The 14,455-nt window shown below is 44.4% G+C and overlaps 1 non-coding gene across 1 annotated transcript; it reads right to left on the bottom strand.

Moving 5' to 3' along the window:
* Positions 1-8,529: 8,529 nt before the first annotated feature.
* On the bottom strand, positions 8,530-8,670 carry LOC119473795. Its single transcript, XR_005203016.1, has one exon. It is a non-coding gene; the product is annotated as a U4 spliceosomal RNA (small nuclear RNA).
* Positions 8,671-14,455: the final 5,785 nt, after the last annotated feature.

Genomic DNA, 14,455 nt, shown 5'->3' with positions numbered 1-14,455 from the left:
TCTTTCTCTCTTTCTCTCTTTCTCTCTTTCTCTCTCTTTCTTTCTTCCTTTCTTCCCTTCTTTCATTTCCTATGCAAATACGCAAGAGTGATGCTTACAGATGGGGTATTCAGGTTCTTTTAAAACATAGCAGTAAGAGGTTTATGCCATAAAATATGATGTTCCACAAAAGCAAAAAAGGGAAAATTCATTTCTATTAAGGTAATGATGGCAGGTGCTACCAGCTGCAGAATGAGGATGGCGCAACTCCAGGGCCGTGCCTAGGTCCTGTGTCTTTGCATCTAGGGAAACGGACAAATGCCAGGAAGTGATGTTCGCACAACACCCGCACAGCTTCTCTCCTAGAATAAACAGAAGCCTTAATTCTAACACCACCACAATACTCACAAATGCCTCTGAAAGAGTCGGACCAATGCATACTTAATTGCAAACATTTTATTTTTTTCTATGGTTTAGAAGTATGGATGGAAAAGTTGGGATGCTCCCTGCAGCCTTGATGGTGCCTGAGGTGAACGGAGAGCCTTGTCTATAGCAGATTCCAAACGGCAGCCACTGGTCTTGCAGGACGGACAGAAAAAGAGGAGTGTTGGAAGAACACAAATAAACAGCTTTTTGCAGAGTTAAACATCACCAAAGCGGAGAGGGGCTGAGTGTTTCTGGAGGGTGCTTTTCCTGCCCCACTCCCACACCCCAGCTTCCCTGATGCCACGCGTGGCTTAGGAGGCCTCAGGGCTGGGCCCACTGCCCACTGCTTCTGCTTCCTTGTGCTTCTAGGATGGCCCCTGGGCTACCTGAGATCAGGATGTTTGAAAGCTTTGGAAAGTAAGGGAAGACTCATGACACAGACACCACAAAACACAGACAACACGTTTTAACCTTTCAGAAATAATTTGAGCTAGAGCTGTTCTTACATCTGAGTCATTGATGTTCTCTCCACACCAGACCTATTGACTATCAGGCTTCCTACCCCATGCATGAGTACTGCCACCAGGAACGTGAGCATCGCCATGTCGCTTGCACAAATGTGGGGCCCTGAGCACACAGATAGACTCCCATGTGCCAGCCAGGAAAACCTCCCCAAGCCCAGCCTTCTTGTACACCCACATCTCCACACAAGGACTAGGTCACTGCTGCTGCCTGATATTCCTACACAGTCACAGCAGAAGTCAGATCTCCCACCATAGTAGTTTCTGAGGACTTACCATGGATACAGCTAAGACTGCTACTATATTTGGTCTCTGTTGTTAAAGGGAGTACGTTGCTGCCTTTGAATAAACAAAAATAAAATCAATCCTCTGTGAAGAACTGGCAACATAGCTTTCTTTCTTTTTTTTTTTTTTTTGAGATGGAATTTCACTCTTGTTACCCAGGCTGGAGTGCAATGGCGCGATCTCGGCTCACCGCAACCTCTGCCTCCTGGGTTCAGGCAATTCTCCTGCCTCAACCTCCCGAGTAGCTGGGATTATAGGCAAGCGCCACCATGCCCAGCTAACGTTTTGTATTTTTAGTAGAGAATGGGTTTCACCATGTTGACCAGGATGGTCTCGATCTCTTGATCTCGTGATCCACCCGCCTCGGCCTCCCAAAATGCTGGGATTACAGGCTTGAGCCACCGTGCCCGGCGGCAACATAGCTTTCTAAAGATTGCCCTCGACGCGTCGATTCACTTAAAAACCAGCCCTGAGACTCTCAGTGCCAATGACCAGATTGCGTGTGCAGGTGTGATGCTGTCACTGCTACGGGGTCACACCCACATGAGGGGCAGCAGCTCTATGAGGATGAGTCTGGGTGTCCATGACGAAGCCGGCCAGCTCTGTGGAGCCTCCAGGCTGTGACTTCCAAAGGCTCTTTCTGGTAGAGTTCATGACTAATACATCCATAAAGTAATTTGAAAAGCCATGGGATCAGAGGAAGTGATATCCAGGGGACTTTGGTGACAAGATTTCAGGCAGCTGCGGAAGCAGGAGAAGGGAGGAAACCGCGATGAGATGGGGAACAACCACTCAGTTCAGCCATACTTGGTGCAGCCCCGATTTTTTATTCCTCTTTTGAAATTGTGTGGTCTTTGTGACTTTTATTTTACAAACAAAAACATCTGTATTTTCCCTTTTCATCACGATGTTGATACTTTAGTTCTTTATGCCCTGGTTTTTTTTTTTTTTTTTTTTTTTTTTTCTTTTTTTTTTTTTTTTTTTTTTTCATTCCATGGGTTCAACCAAAGCCACTTTATCTGTAAACAGAATGATTTGATTACAAGCATGTGTTATTAAGACAATTGTTACTAGTAGTAGAAAGATTAAGTTAAAGAGTATTATACATTGGTGGTTGCATAGTGTTACAGAAATAATTTCAGGTCTATGAAATAGACACTGTCCAAATTCCCTGGATACAGGTGAACCAAGTGAGATTGGCCAGGTTGTGCAAGTAGCACAACAGACCCCTAGTTAGTGGTGGGTCCAGGATGATGCCACCTTGTCCCGGAGGTGGGAAAAAGTGTGGCCCCCTCACAGTGGAACAGATTATCATCAATACTAATGGACAGTGACAAGGGGGATGGAAGCAAAGTATTGGGTGCTACAACAGCTTCAGGCCGCAGCTGGGGAGCAGCGGTCGGGAGGGGTCATTTGAGGAAGTGGCCGCTGGGCTGGCAATTGGGAGCAGTGGGCTTAGTAGACACTTCTGGGAGAGATGAAGAGCACAGGAGAATAAAAAGGAGCAGAAAGTCCGGTTGGAGACCATCAAAATGCAAGGAATTTCGTGGGGCCCTTGGTCTCATCATTCTGTAGCTCATCAATCAGGCCTCACTCACCTTTCCTCTCCTGCAACGTCAAGACGGGGGCGGTGCCTTAGATGCTAAGTCTGGGGCATTCGTAATCGATAATTGGATGCTAATAGTTAACAATCAGGTAGAAATTAGCTGCTAAGAGTTGAGGATTTGGGGAGGTGACTAAGAAGAGTGAGGGATTCTTACATGCAGATGAATTTGAGAAGTGTTTAGAAGAACCAAAATGTGCTAAAAGTTTTAGAAATACCTGCCGTAATGATGTTGTCAGATGTTATTGGCACGACCTGCCGTAATGATAGCAAACAGTATCGTCACAGTTGAGAATTTTAATTTTTCAACACTATTAATTGATATTAATTAATGTGCAATATTGAAAGACTAGGACATTCAGGGATGTGTTTTTTTTTTTTTTAAGTTAAATAAAATCCTTGAGAAGCTGCATTCTGACTTGAACACTGACTGCATTCGTGTTGCCTTCTGCTCTGTTTCAGAAAACCATCCCGTGTTCCTGGGTACCCCAACTGTTTACACTTGCATTGTTTCATGTTTTTGATGTACAATCATTAACTCTCCATTTTAATAACTTCTTAAAACTACCAAAAATACGTATTTGTTCTAGAACATTGTTCCTCAGCAAAATGGCACTCTAGTCTAAGGTCATTCCTCACAGTTCTATTGTACCTCCTCCCGTGTCAGGCTGATAAACAGAGTGAAGGTGAAATCAGAGCAGCATCAGAACACCCGTGTCCATTCATGCTTAGCCATGGTCTTTGCTATCACATAGTTAATATACAGCAAAGAGAGAAACATTAGCACAATTAAGACCCATGTCCATTCTCGACCGTGTCTCCTCTGCTGCAACAAATTCTTGTAATTTAAAATTGTTTCTCTTTTACCTTTCTACACAAACAATTCCCATAAAGCCTTTTCTTGGCACAATCAGCCTGATTTCCAGTCAGCACCTATTCAAATAACAGTCACTGTTTTTTTTTTTTTTTTTGGACGCTTTAAATGAACATCATTTACATGTTGCATTGGAAAATGCACAAAACTGTTAACTGATAAAATTATAGATTTTCATGGAAATTAAGAACCAGAAAGGGTGTATGAGGTTCTTTAGCTTAATCTTTATTTGAGGAATGTTCCTAAAAAAATGGTAGGTCCTTGAAGATTTTGTGGAACACTCATGACTAGGTGAAGGAGTTAAACCGGGGGAAATGGGTGTTTTGTGACTGGAGTTCCCATCGCCCTGACAATTTCCTATGCTGCATCCAGGGGGCCTTTTCTCCTGGGGCATCTCCCAGTGGAATACCCCTGAGCGATCTACTCAGCCAGAAGAGAGTCTGGCACCCCAGAACATTCATGTTGTGCCTTCCCCGAAAGCTAATCCTAGGGTCCAGATCTCCTTAAGCTGTATAAAGCCCTCTCGAATTCACACAGAGAAAATGCACTTTGTTCTCCTCTGAACTGGCTCACAACCAGTGCAATAGCTTCTCAATTTTGTCTGAGACCTTGGGGAGTTACTTTTGAATGATCAGCATGTACCTGTTCCAAGCAGTCTGCATCCTTCAGCATTTATAAAGCAGCTGTCTACAGGGCTTCCATGAGACACCAGAAAGGACTGACCCTAATGCTTCTGGAACATCACATGAAGCCAGAGGTGGTTTGCTTAAGGACACTTTGGAGAAAGTGCTCCATTTGGAGAAAGGGTCTGAGGTGTCCTAAGAAGTCTCAAACCCAGGTAAATGCGTTCTCTGCTCTTCCTCTTAGGTTTCGCCGGACCCATTCACATCATGGGTTTTTCTACCCTCTGTCTCTTTGCTTTTCTTAGGTGTAAACTTGTCCCAAAGTGGTGAAAACACCAAGTCTTCTGGGGTGAGAGCATCTCACCCTTCTGATTGCCTTGAGACGCTCCCAAGACCTAACCTTTGCGACACACCCTTCTGAGGGGACTCACCACTGTGTTTCAGAGCTGGGACTTGTGCTTTTGTTCACAGCTTCTCCCTGAGGGTCAATACTGCTCTTGTTTCTTGTCGCACAGTGGGCCCATGCCCATGCTGCTGGTTTTCCAGTGTCCCTGGCTGGAGATAAGATCCAGAAGCCTTCCTCAGTGCCTGGCGCTGAGCCACAATCTGCAGAAATGGACGGGGAACCTTATGATCCGGGTGTTCTCCATGTTCCCCTATTTATGACATCCACATCTCCCCAGGACTCGAAGGCTGAGGGTACATGTGTGGTCACTGCTCTAGAACTAAGGCGTTGCTCAGGCTTCCTTGCAGTCATCTGCCACAGTGGGCACCACAGCTCCCCTTCGTTGTCTTTCTTGTGGCTCCTCCAGAATCCTTCCCGCCAGCCCCTGATTGCTGAGCTCTGCCCCTGACTGCAGTGGAGGACTCCTCCCTGCCATCCACCCAGCACCCAGCACGCCCACCCTGACTCCACCCATCTTGCCCCACAGTGGGCTCTCTGCATCTCCCCAAAGCCATAGTTTTCATGCATTCGAGTGGCCCCCATGGAGTCCATTATCAGGGCCTCTTCCCTTCTTTATGCCAGCCATCGTCACTCAGACAGCCACGGGACAGGCTACTGTTCGATTCTCAGTTCAGAGCGGGGGCCCCGTCCACCATTGCCCTGACGCTCTCCTGGTCAGGAGAGGCTCGCACGAGAGTGAGGGGCCCCAGGGTGTCCAGCTCGCCATTCCCTCAGGCTGACTTGCCGACCTCTCATTCTTGAAAGATGCTCCTCTGGGCCTCATGCAATGGGAATTCTGTGGCCGTGATGTGCCCAGTCTGCTGGGCTACCTTACCTCCACCCCACAGCTCTGCTGAGGTTCACCCGATGCTTCACACCATAGAAGGCCGTGGACCCTAGGACAGAGTGTGTGGAGGACACTAAGGGTGATAAAAAAAAATAGGCATGTGGGGGCTGCACAGGGCCGTGGACCTAGTGGGTCCCAAAGACCAAATTTCTCATGCATCCTCCAGGGCAGTTTAGCATGAATGGGGGTGGAACCCAAATGGTGGGATAGACTGACACATTCCCAACAGTCAAAACTGAATGGTTTTACCTCGGCATGGAGCCAGAAACAGAGAGAAGCTCCTAGAAAGAAGAGATGAAGGTGAATTTTGGGGGCAGCTGATATAGAGGCACATAGCTGTGAAGAAGATGAAATTTTGACCTGATATACCTCAGACATGCAGGAAGGTTTTCGTTCACAGAAGACACTGGACTTTAAAACATACTGATATTCTAGGGTTTTTTATGGTGTTATGTCTTAGGTTTAAATCTTGAATCCATTTGGAGTTAATTTTTGTATAAGGTGTAAGGAAGGGGTCCAGTTTCAGCTTCTTGCACATGGCTAGCCAGTTTTCCCAACACCATTTATTCAACACTTATTCCCCATTGCTTGTTTTTGTGAGGTTTGTCAAAGATAAGATGGTCATAGATGTGTGACATTACTTCCTAGGCCTCTATTCAGTTCCATTGCTCTATATGTCTCTGTTTTGGTACCAGTACCATGCTGTTTGATTACTGTAGCTTGTAGTATAGTTTGAAGTCAGGTAGTATAATGCTTTGTTCTTTTTGCTTAGGATTTTATTGACTTTGCGGGCTCTTTTTTGGTTCCATATGAAGTTTAAGGTGGTTTTTTCCAGTTCTGTGAAGAAGGTCAATGGTAGTTTGATGGGGATAGCTTTGAACCTATAAATTACTTTGGGCAGTATCAATGATATTGATTCTTCCTAATCACGAGCATGGAATGTTTTCCTATCTGTTTGTGTCCTCTCTTATACCCTTGAGCAGTGATTTGTATGTCTCCTTCAAGAGGTCCTTCACATCTCTTGTTAGTTGTATTCCTAGATATTTTATTCTCTTTGTAGCAATTGTGAATGGGAGTTTGTTCATACCATTCAGGACATAGGAATAGGTAAGGTCTTCATGACTAAAACACCAAAAAAAAAAAATGACAACAAAAGCCAAAACAGACAAATGGTATCTAATTAAACTTACGAGCTTCTGCACAGCAAAAGAAACAAACGTTAGAGTAAACTGCCAACCAACAGAATGGGAAAAAATTTTTGCAATCTATCCATCTGACAAAGGGCTAATATCCAGAATCTGCAAAGAACTAAAACAAATTTACAAGAAAAAAACAAGCAACCCCATCAAAAATTGGGTGAAGCATATGAACAAACACTTTTCAAAAGAAAACATTTATGCAGCCCACAAACATGAAAAATGCTCATCATCACTGGTCATTGGAGAAATGTAGATTAAAACCACATTGAGATACCATCTCAGGCCAGTTAGAATGGCAATCATTAAAAAATCTGGAGACAACAGATGCTGGAGGGGATGTGGAGAAATAGGAATGCTTTTACTCTGTTGGTGGGAGTGTAAATTAGCTCAGCCATTGTGGAAGACAGTGTGGTGATTTCTCAAGGATCTAGAAATAGAAATTCCATTTGACCCAGCAATCCCTTTACTGGGTATATACCTGAAGGGTTATAAATTGTTCTATTATAAAGACACATGCACATGTATGTTCATTGTGGCACTGTTTACAATAGCAAAGACCTGGAACCAACCCAAATGCCCATCAATCATAAACTGAATAAAGAAAATGTGGCACATATACACCATGGAATACTATGCAACCATAAAAAAGGATGAGTTAATTTCCTTTACAGGGATATCTATGAATCTGGAAACCATCATTCTCAGAAAACTGACGGAAGAACGGAAAACCAAACACTGCATGTTCTCACTCATAGGTGGGTGTTGAACAATGAGAACACATGGGCACAGGGAGGGGAGCATCACACATGGGGTCTGTTGGGGGGTGAGGGGCTAGGGGAGGGATAGCAGGGGTGGGGAAATTGGGGAGGGATAACATTGGGAGAAATACCTAATGTATGTGATGGGGGAATGGAGGCAGCAAACAACCGTGGCATGTGTATATGTGTATATCTATGTAACAATCCTTCAAGATCTGCACATATTGCATAGGTATACACATACACATACACATAGGTATACTTTAATTTCCCCAGAAATTAAAGTATACTAAATAAATAAATAAAATGTACTGATATTATACGTAATAACTCAAATGAATTAGAGAGCTTTGTGTTCCTGATGTGATGTTGAATAAAGATCCTAATAAAGGTGTTGTCTCTGCCTTGGAAGCCTCTGGATGTGTCCTGGCGTGGCTTATGAGAGAGGCTTGAAACCACAGCCTCAGTGCTGCCCCCCAGTCTCCTGTGCAGCTGAGCCTGGTTTCTCACGAACGATGTCATCCCAGGCTCTGCTCAACACTGTCAGCATTTGTAAAAAATGCCACTCACTTAACATGACACATAACTTCTCACCCTCACAGAATAAACATCTTTGACAAAGATAAAGATTTTTCCTAAGACATGGGTTCTTCTGTGGAGATAGTGAGCGTTTCACACTCTCCATGCTTGGTCCTGCTCAGAGAGATTCAGATCCACCCTCTGTGCAAGCAATGATCTCCACGTGGGGACCCCCAGACGCAGACAGGGTAAGTGAGCCACGGGATCTCAAAGCAGGTGTAACCTGCATTTACTTACTTATGTTTGTTTTATTTTATTTTCCCGTAAGTTATTGGGGTACAGGTGGCATTTGGTTATATGAGGAAATTCTTTAGTGGTGATCTGTGAGATTTGGTGCGCCCATCACCTGAGTGGTACACACTGCACCTTATTTACTTATTTTTTTATCAGTCTCCGTAGACACTGTCGAAAATGGCCAGTGCCGACTGTATTGCAAGTCGTCACGGCGGGGCATTGGGAAAAGTTTTAAATTAGCAAGAACCGCGCCTCGGATAAACCTCATTGGCTACGATACTGCCACAGCGCAAACCTTATGCTGCACCTTATTTGCAGTCTTTTACTCCTTGACTCCCTCCCATTCTTCCCCTCAAGTCCCCAAAGTCCATTTATCATTATTATGCCTCTGTGTCCTCATAGCTTAGCTCCCACATATCAGTGAGAACATATAATGTTTGGTTTTTCAACTCCTGACTTACTTCACTCAGAATAACAGTCTCCAGTTTCATCCAGGTCACTGAAAATGCTGCTAATTAATTCCTTTTTATGGATGCATAGTATTTCATCTCATATATATGATCTAGACCTGAGCATAAAACCACAGATATATATATATACATACATACACACACACACACATACATACATATATATGTATATATATGTCATAGTTTCTTTATGAGGGGCATTTAGGTCCACAATTTTGCAATTTAAAATTGTGCTGCTATAAACATTCATGTGCAAGTATCTTTTTCGAATAATGACTTCTTTCCCTCTGGGTAGGTACTCAGCAGGGGGATTGCTAGATGAAATGGTAGTTCTACTTTTAGATACTTTTTAATGTTTAAATTTCCTGCATGTCGGACCCTCCAAGCACTTCAGACATTAGTGGCTTGAGAGTGTGACTCTTCTAACCTCCTGAAATGGCCAGAAGCAGCACCAGCAAAACCTGAAGTCTGGATGCAGCTCCTTGCGTGGCAGACTTAGGCAGCATCTTCCAGAGTCTGAATGGGGAACCATGGCAAACAATGGGGTCTGCACCGCAGCCTGGTTCACGTGCACAGAGCTGGAGCAAGCCTCACTCTGCGAGGGATACCTGCACTCGCTACATAGCACACACACTGCAGTTCTTATTCTGACTTGTTCCAATAAAAGGCTACCAATCTAAAAAAATGTCTTCACAAGTGATACCCCACAGCTAGAGAAACCCAAGCTCATTGCTCAAATGAGCGGAAATTTTATATGAAACCAGGGGAATATTTAAGGAAAAATACCCTGTTTAAGAAAGTGCCACTTGAAGGCTCACGTGAAATAGCTGGTAGATTTCAAAGGAGAGCATGTGGCCTCAAGGGTTAATTTTATTTTCATCGAGATATAATTCAGATGCCATAAAACACACCGTGTTCAGGTGTGCAATCCGGTGGGCTTAGTACATTCACAAACTTGTGTAAGCAACACAACTGTCTAATTCCAGAACACTTTAGTCACCCCCCCAAAAACACTCTGCACCTGTTTAATTTCACACAGTGTTTAGAGTTTCTGAGATCTTTTATGTGACCACAATATTTACTGAGAAGGTTTGAGACCGTTTTGTAGGGTCCAAAGTAGCTAAAGTGTAATAGGAACATTCCTATTGGAAATTGCCTTTCAAAATGGACAGAAAGCTAACGGAGGTTTAGGGTGTAAATATTTAACGTTGTTAAAGAAAAGCCAGTTGTTTTCATTTCTGATGTCTATATTCACACAAATGCCCAGCCAGCACTCAGAGCATGAAGTATGCTGCGGGCCAAGTCTCCTGGAGGCCACTAGATTCAAATGTCGGCAGAAATATTATCTTGGCAAATACTAAGTGTGTAAGAAATACCATTAAAGCTGCTAAAGAAAGACATTCATTGACCAATAACAATTATGGATTATCTATTTGTGCAGCTCAGAGAGTGTGTCTTCTTTCCTTCTTTTTCTGAGCTACCAAAAGAATTATTTTAATTCAAGTTTTGTCTCATAATTTCAAATCAGACCGCCCTCTGGGCATCAATCCCAGGCCGGCTTTATCAACAGCAACAAAACTCTGACAGTTTGAAGCTTGCATCTAAAAACACACAGCGAGTGAAGCTTTCAAAAAGAGCGAGACATTGACTTTCAAAATAGCTCCGTCTATTGCATGCAATCTTGATAAGGGAACTTCGCAATGAAGCATTTGCTGGGTGGGTGACTGATAGCAAAGCTGTGTTTCCTGGGGAAAAATGTGGCATCTTCAGTTTTTATCAACTCGCTCTCATCTGAGACAAAACTGCAAGTAAGAGGCAAAAGTTTATCCTCTACTGCATTGTTAGGGTCCAGGATATTTCTTCCTATGCTCTTTAAATGAAAGAAAGTGGCTGGGTTCACTCTGGAATGCCAGGAAGCTCAGCTGCTGTTGTTAGGATGACTTCCTGGTGGCACAGCCATGGCTGAGTGACCTTGTTTCCAAGAGAATCCGTGGTTTTATGCTCAGGCCTAGATCATTCTTTCGTCAAAGAATGAGGCTGGGCCAGCCTCTCGGGGCCAGCAGCAACCTTTCTGGGATAAGCATTGCCTGCCTGCTATTCCCTTACTTCTGAAGGCTTCCTGGTAAAGTTTCCTAATTGAGAAATTTTCCTCTGTTTGGAGAGAATTTACACACATACCAGGAATGGCTTTGGGGAGCTATTTCACTGCCAGGGAGTCGATTTGAAGAACAAAAAGTCAAGTCATCCTGCCCTTTTCTGCCTGCTCGCTGCCTGCTTGTGGGGCCCCGTGAAGGCTCAGAGCTATCAAATGAAGAAAAATTGGCCTTTGCCTTACAACTTTATTGGCACCCCGATTCCCCCTGCATGGAAGTTTTCGTAAGAGGCTTGGCAAATGGTTTTAAAAAGCTGTGGTGTCTGGCAGGATGGGGTGTGCACAGCCTAGAAGTGCTGTTTCCATTTCTTTCTTCAGCTGCAGGTCCCTGCCCCGGTGGACGCCAGATAGAGCCTGCTTGCCTAGGATGGGGACAGATGCCTTTGGAAACAGGTCAGGTAAACTCGAGCTGCTAGATTTGCCCTGATGAAATTCATTAGCTCATGGCTCTCTGAGCACATCTTTTCAAAGCTAACGCTCTGCGCTTTCAAAGAACAGATTCCTGTCGTGAGCTTGCCCAAAGCTGGCCACCAAAAGTGATCACATTTACCCCTCTTTGCTCCTGGTGATTCACAGAGAAGGAACTGGACACACGTTTTAAATATAAGCCTTTGACATGCCTCTCGTGTCTGCTTATGGAGACCCCAGCCATGGCTTGTGAAAGGCGTGGGAGCCACCATTTCTGTGGTGGAGTTCCACGGCACCTTTTCAGGAGGAACTCTGGCCAGCAGGGAGGGCCCACAGCAGTCGGCTCTGCCGCCCCCCAGTCTTGCCACAGTAGCCCCTTTTCCAGGTGTCAGCTACTCAAAACTGTCATCAATTCCTGAAGCTTCAAATGTGGCATAGCAATGAGAGTTTTGGCCAAAGTTACGGCAGTGACCTTAACGCAAGTCTGCAGAGAAGTCTTTACTCCCGAGATGAACCATTTTCTCAGTAAGAGTAATGTTCTACAACAAAATTTGAGAATATTGAAAATATGATCTATTGGTGTTTACTAATACAAACAGTCATTCTAGGATAAGTGCAGAGCTGTGTGTTTTAAAATCATCACAAACAGCATAAGAAGAAGAGAAGAGAAACCAAGGTTTGGTATCATTCTTGGTGCCCATGTAGGGCTAATCTGAACCAATTAATATCTAACCAAAAGAATCATTTTGTTTGAAATATGAAAATAAGATGATGAAATTAGAATTTGATAGTACAGAACTTGAATCTTTTCTCGGCCATTGCTTCTCTGGGAGCTGAGTTTCACTTTTATCGCTGGTGAAATGTGGGGTCATCTTATTTATTTTGTAATGTTATCGTAGATACAAGCATGAAAGCTCTTCACATGATATATAAACCATCCAACAAATAAGATGCAATTATACTTTTGTATTTTTCTTTTTAATTTTTTTAGAGACAGAGTCTCACTCTGTCATCCAGGCTGGAGTGCAGTAATGGGATAAAGCTCACTGCAATCTCAAAATCCTGCGCTAAAGCAATCCTTCCACTTCAGCTTTCCGGGTAGCTAGGGCTACAGGTGCATGCCACCACACCTGGATTATTTTTTGAGAAATATTTTAGGGGTGGGTTTTGCTATGTTTCCCAGGCTGGTCTCAAACTCCCGGGCTCAAGCAATGCTTCCACCTCAGTCTCTCAGAGTGCTGGGGTTACAGGCATGGGCCCCCGCGAGAGGTCCCAATTACACCCTTGGAACGCACACCAGTCCATTGGAATATAGCCACGCTTGCCCTCAGTTCAAAGGCCAGTAAAGACATATTTATCACAAGATATTGCCTCCAATTAAAAATACATTTGAAGCAAAGATCCATCTTCATTTCCTTTGGAGAAGTTGTCACCTGTAAATGTCTAGGAAGGTTTAATGAATATGGAATCTCAGGAACTCTCACCTTCAATTATGATGAAAATGTGCCTGTATGCTTTTGCACTCTCTCCTGCCTCGATCTGCGAAGTCACATATGGCTGAGGGGTGGGTGAGCTCCTGGCCATAGCTCCAGGTAGCACAGGTGGGAGGGCCCAGGCTAGGCAGCTGTTGCTGTGGAATCTGAGGCTGGTCATATAAAAATGGGAATTAACGAAGGGCAATGTGCAGGCTCCTGGATGGAAGGAGCAGCTACGCAGCAGACCGCGATACTGTGCTGTGAAAACTCCCACCGGGCAAGAGGACTCTGATGATCACAGGTCAGCTGGAGACCACTCCCGGTCCTCCCCCTGGCCTGTCTGGCATCCCTTTCAGTTTGTGTTGCTTTTCTGGAATGTCAGGGTGGTTTCTGCAGACCAATTGTGGAGGAAACTGCAGGCCACCCCCACTGTGCTCTGCAGGGCTTTTCCTGGACCTCTAGGGAAAGACTGGCCACCTGGACCACTCTTGTCCACGTTTCGGTGAAACAGTCGTGCCTAGAGTGAGACACATGATGCACACGGAGAATGAGACACCCTGGCAGGGAAATGGTGTCATAGTCCCTGGCACGAGTGTCATGCCTTCCAGCTGCAGGTGGAGCCCAGGCCGGGAGGACAGGAGGGGCAGCCCAGGCAAGGCAGGTGTCCCTTTCTTTCCTACTGCAGAAAGGGAAGGCTCCCAGTGAATGGACCTCACCTGCACTTGGCTGTGAGTTTCCACCAAAGTCAGGATTCTCCTCTTTTCTAGACACCCATCCTTTAGGTGGACTGAGAAGGCTGGAGATGTATAGCAAGCCTCTTGAATGACTTTTTGTTTCTGACATTAAAAAGAAAGACGTAAAATAAGAAGGGCTCTAAGAAGCAAACATCCACAGTGGTGTGACAGTCTTCCCTAAAATGGCCAAAGGAAGCTGAGTTCACTTGCTGGTTGTGTTAGACGGAAGCAGGGGTGCTCTATGAGACTCGTTAGTTCTGGGGTTCCTATGGCTAGCTTCTAAAATATGCGTGAGGCCTGAATATACATTTGCTACTTGGAGTCCCCATTTCCATTAAGTCTAGGGCTAAAAAAAATAAATAATCATTCCATAAAATGGGTGTTTCTCTTGGCAAAATAAAAATCTGAAAGATACTAAAATTACACAGTTCATTTCAACCAGATGCTGGCAAGTCCTTCCTTAGAAACCCAGTCCTTGCGCTGCATGGGAATACAAACAGATGCTCTGTGGCACTTCATTATTGGATTGTGAGCACATTGATGTTGCATAAAGGGCATTGTAGAGTAATGTTTGCCATGCTCCATGCCAATTGCAGGCTGAGATTGCTGCAGCATCACGGAACAGATGGAAGTTAAAGTCGCTGTTAAGCTCCAGTCTCCATTTCTTTTGATGAAGAGCTCCCAAAGATAGCTTTAAGTGAACTTTCAAAGATAACTTTCTGGGTTTCTAAGATGCATAAAATTTATCGAGGGTTTTGCGGTAAAGCATGAGAAATACTTAGGTACGCGTCTTATTGGTCACCCTTTGGGCACTAGACGACGTGCAGGCTTATTGGTCAAGCT

Source organism: Cebus imitator, unplaced genomic scaffold (assembly GCF_001604975.1).
Source record: "Cebus imitator isolate Cc_AM_T3 unplaced genomic scaffold, Cebus_imitator-1.0 Scaffold185, whole genome shotgun sequence".
NCBI lineage: Eukaryota > Metazoa > Chordata > Mammalia > Primates > Cebidae > Cebus > Cebus imitator.
This window is presented reverse-complemented; position numbering and strand designations above follow the sequence as displayed.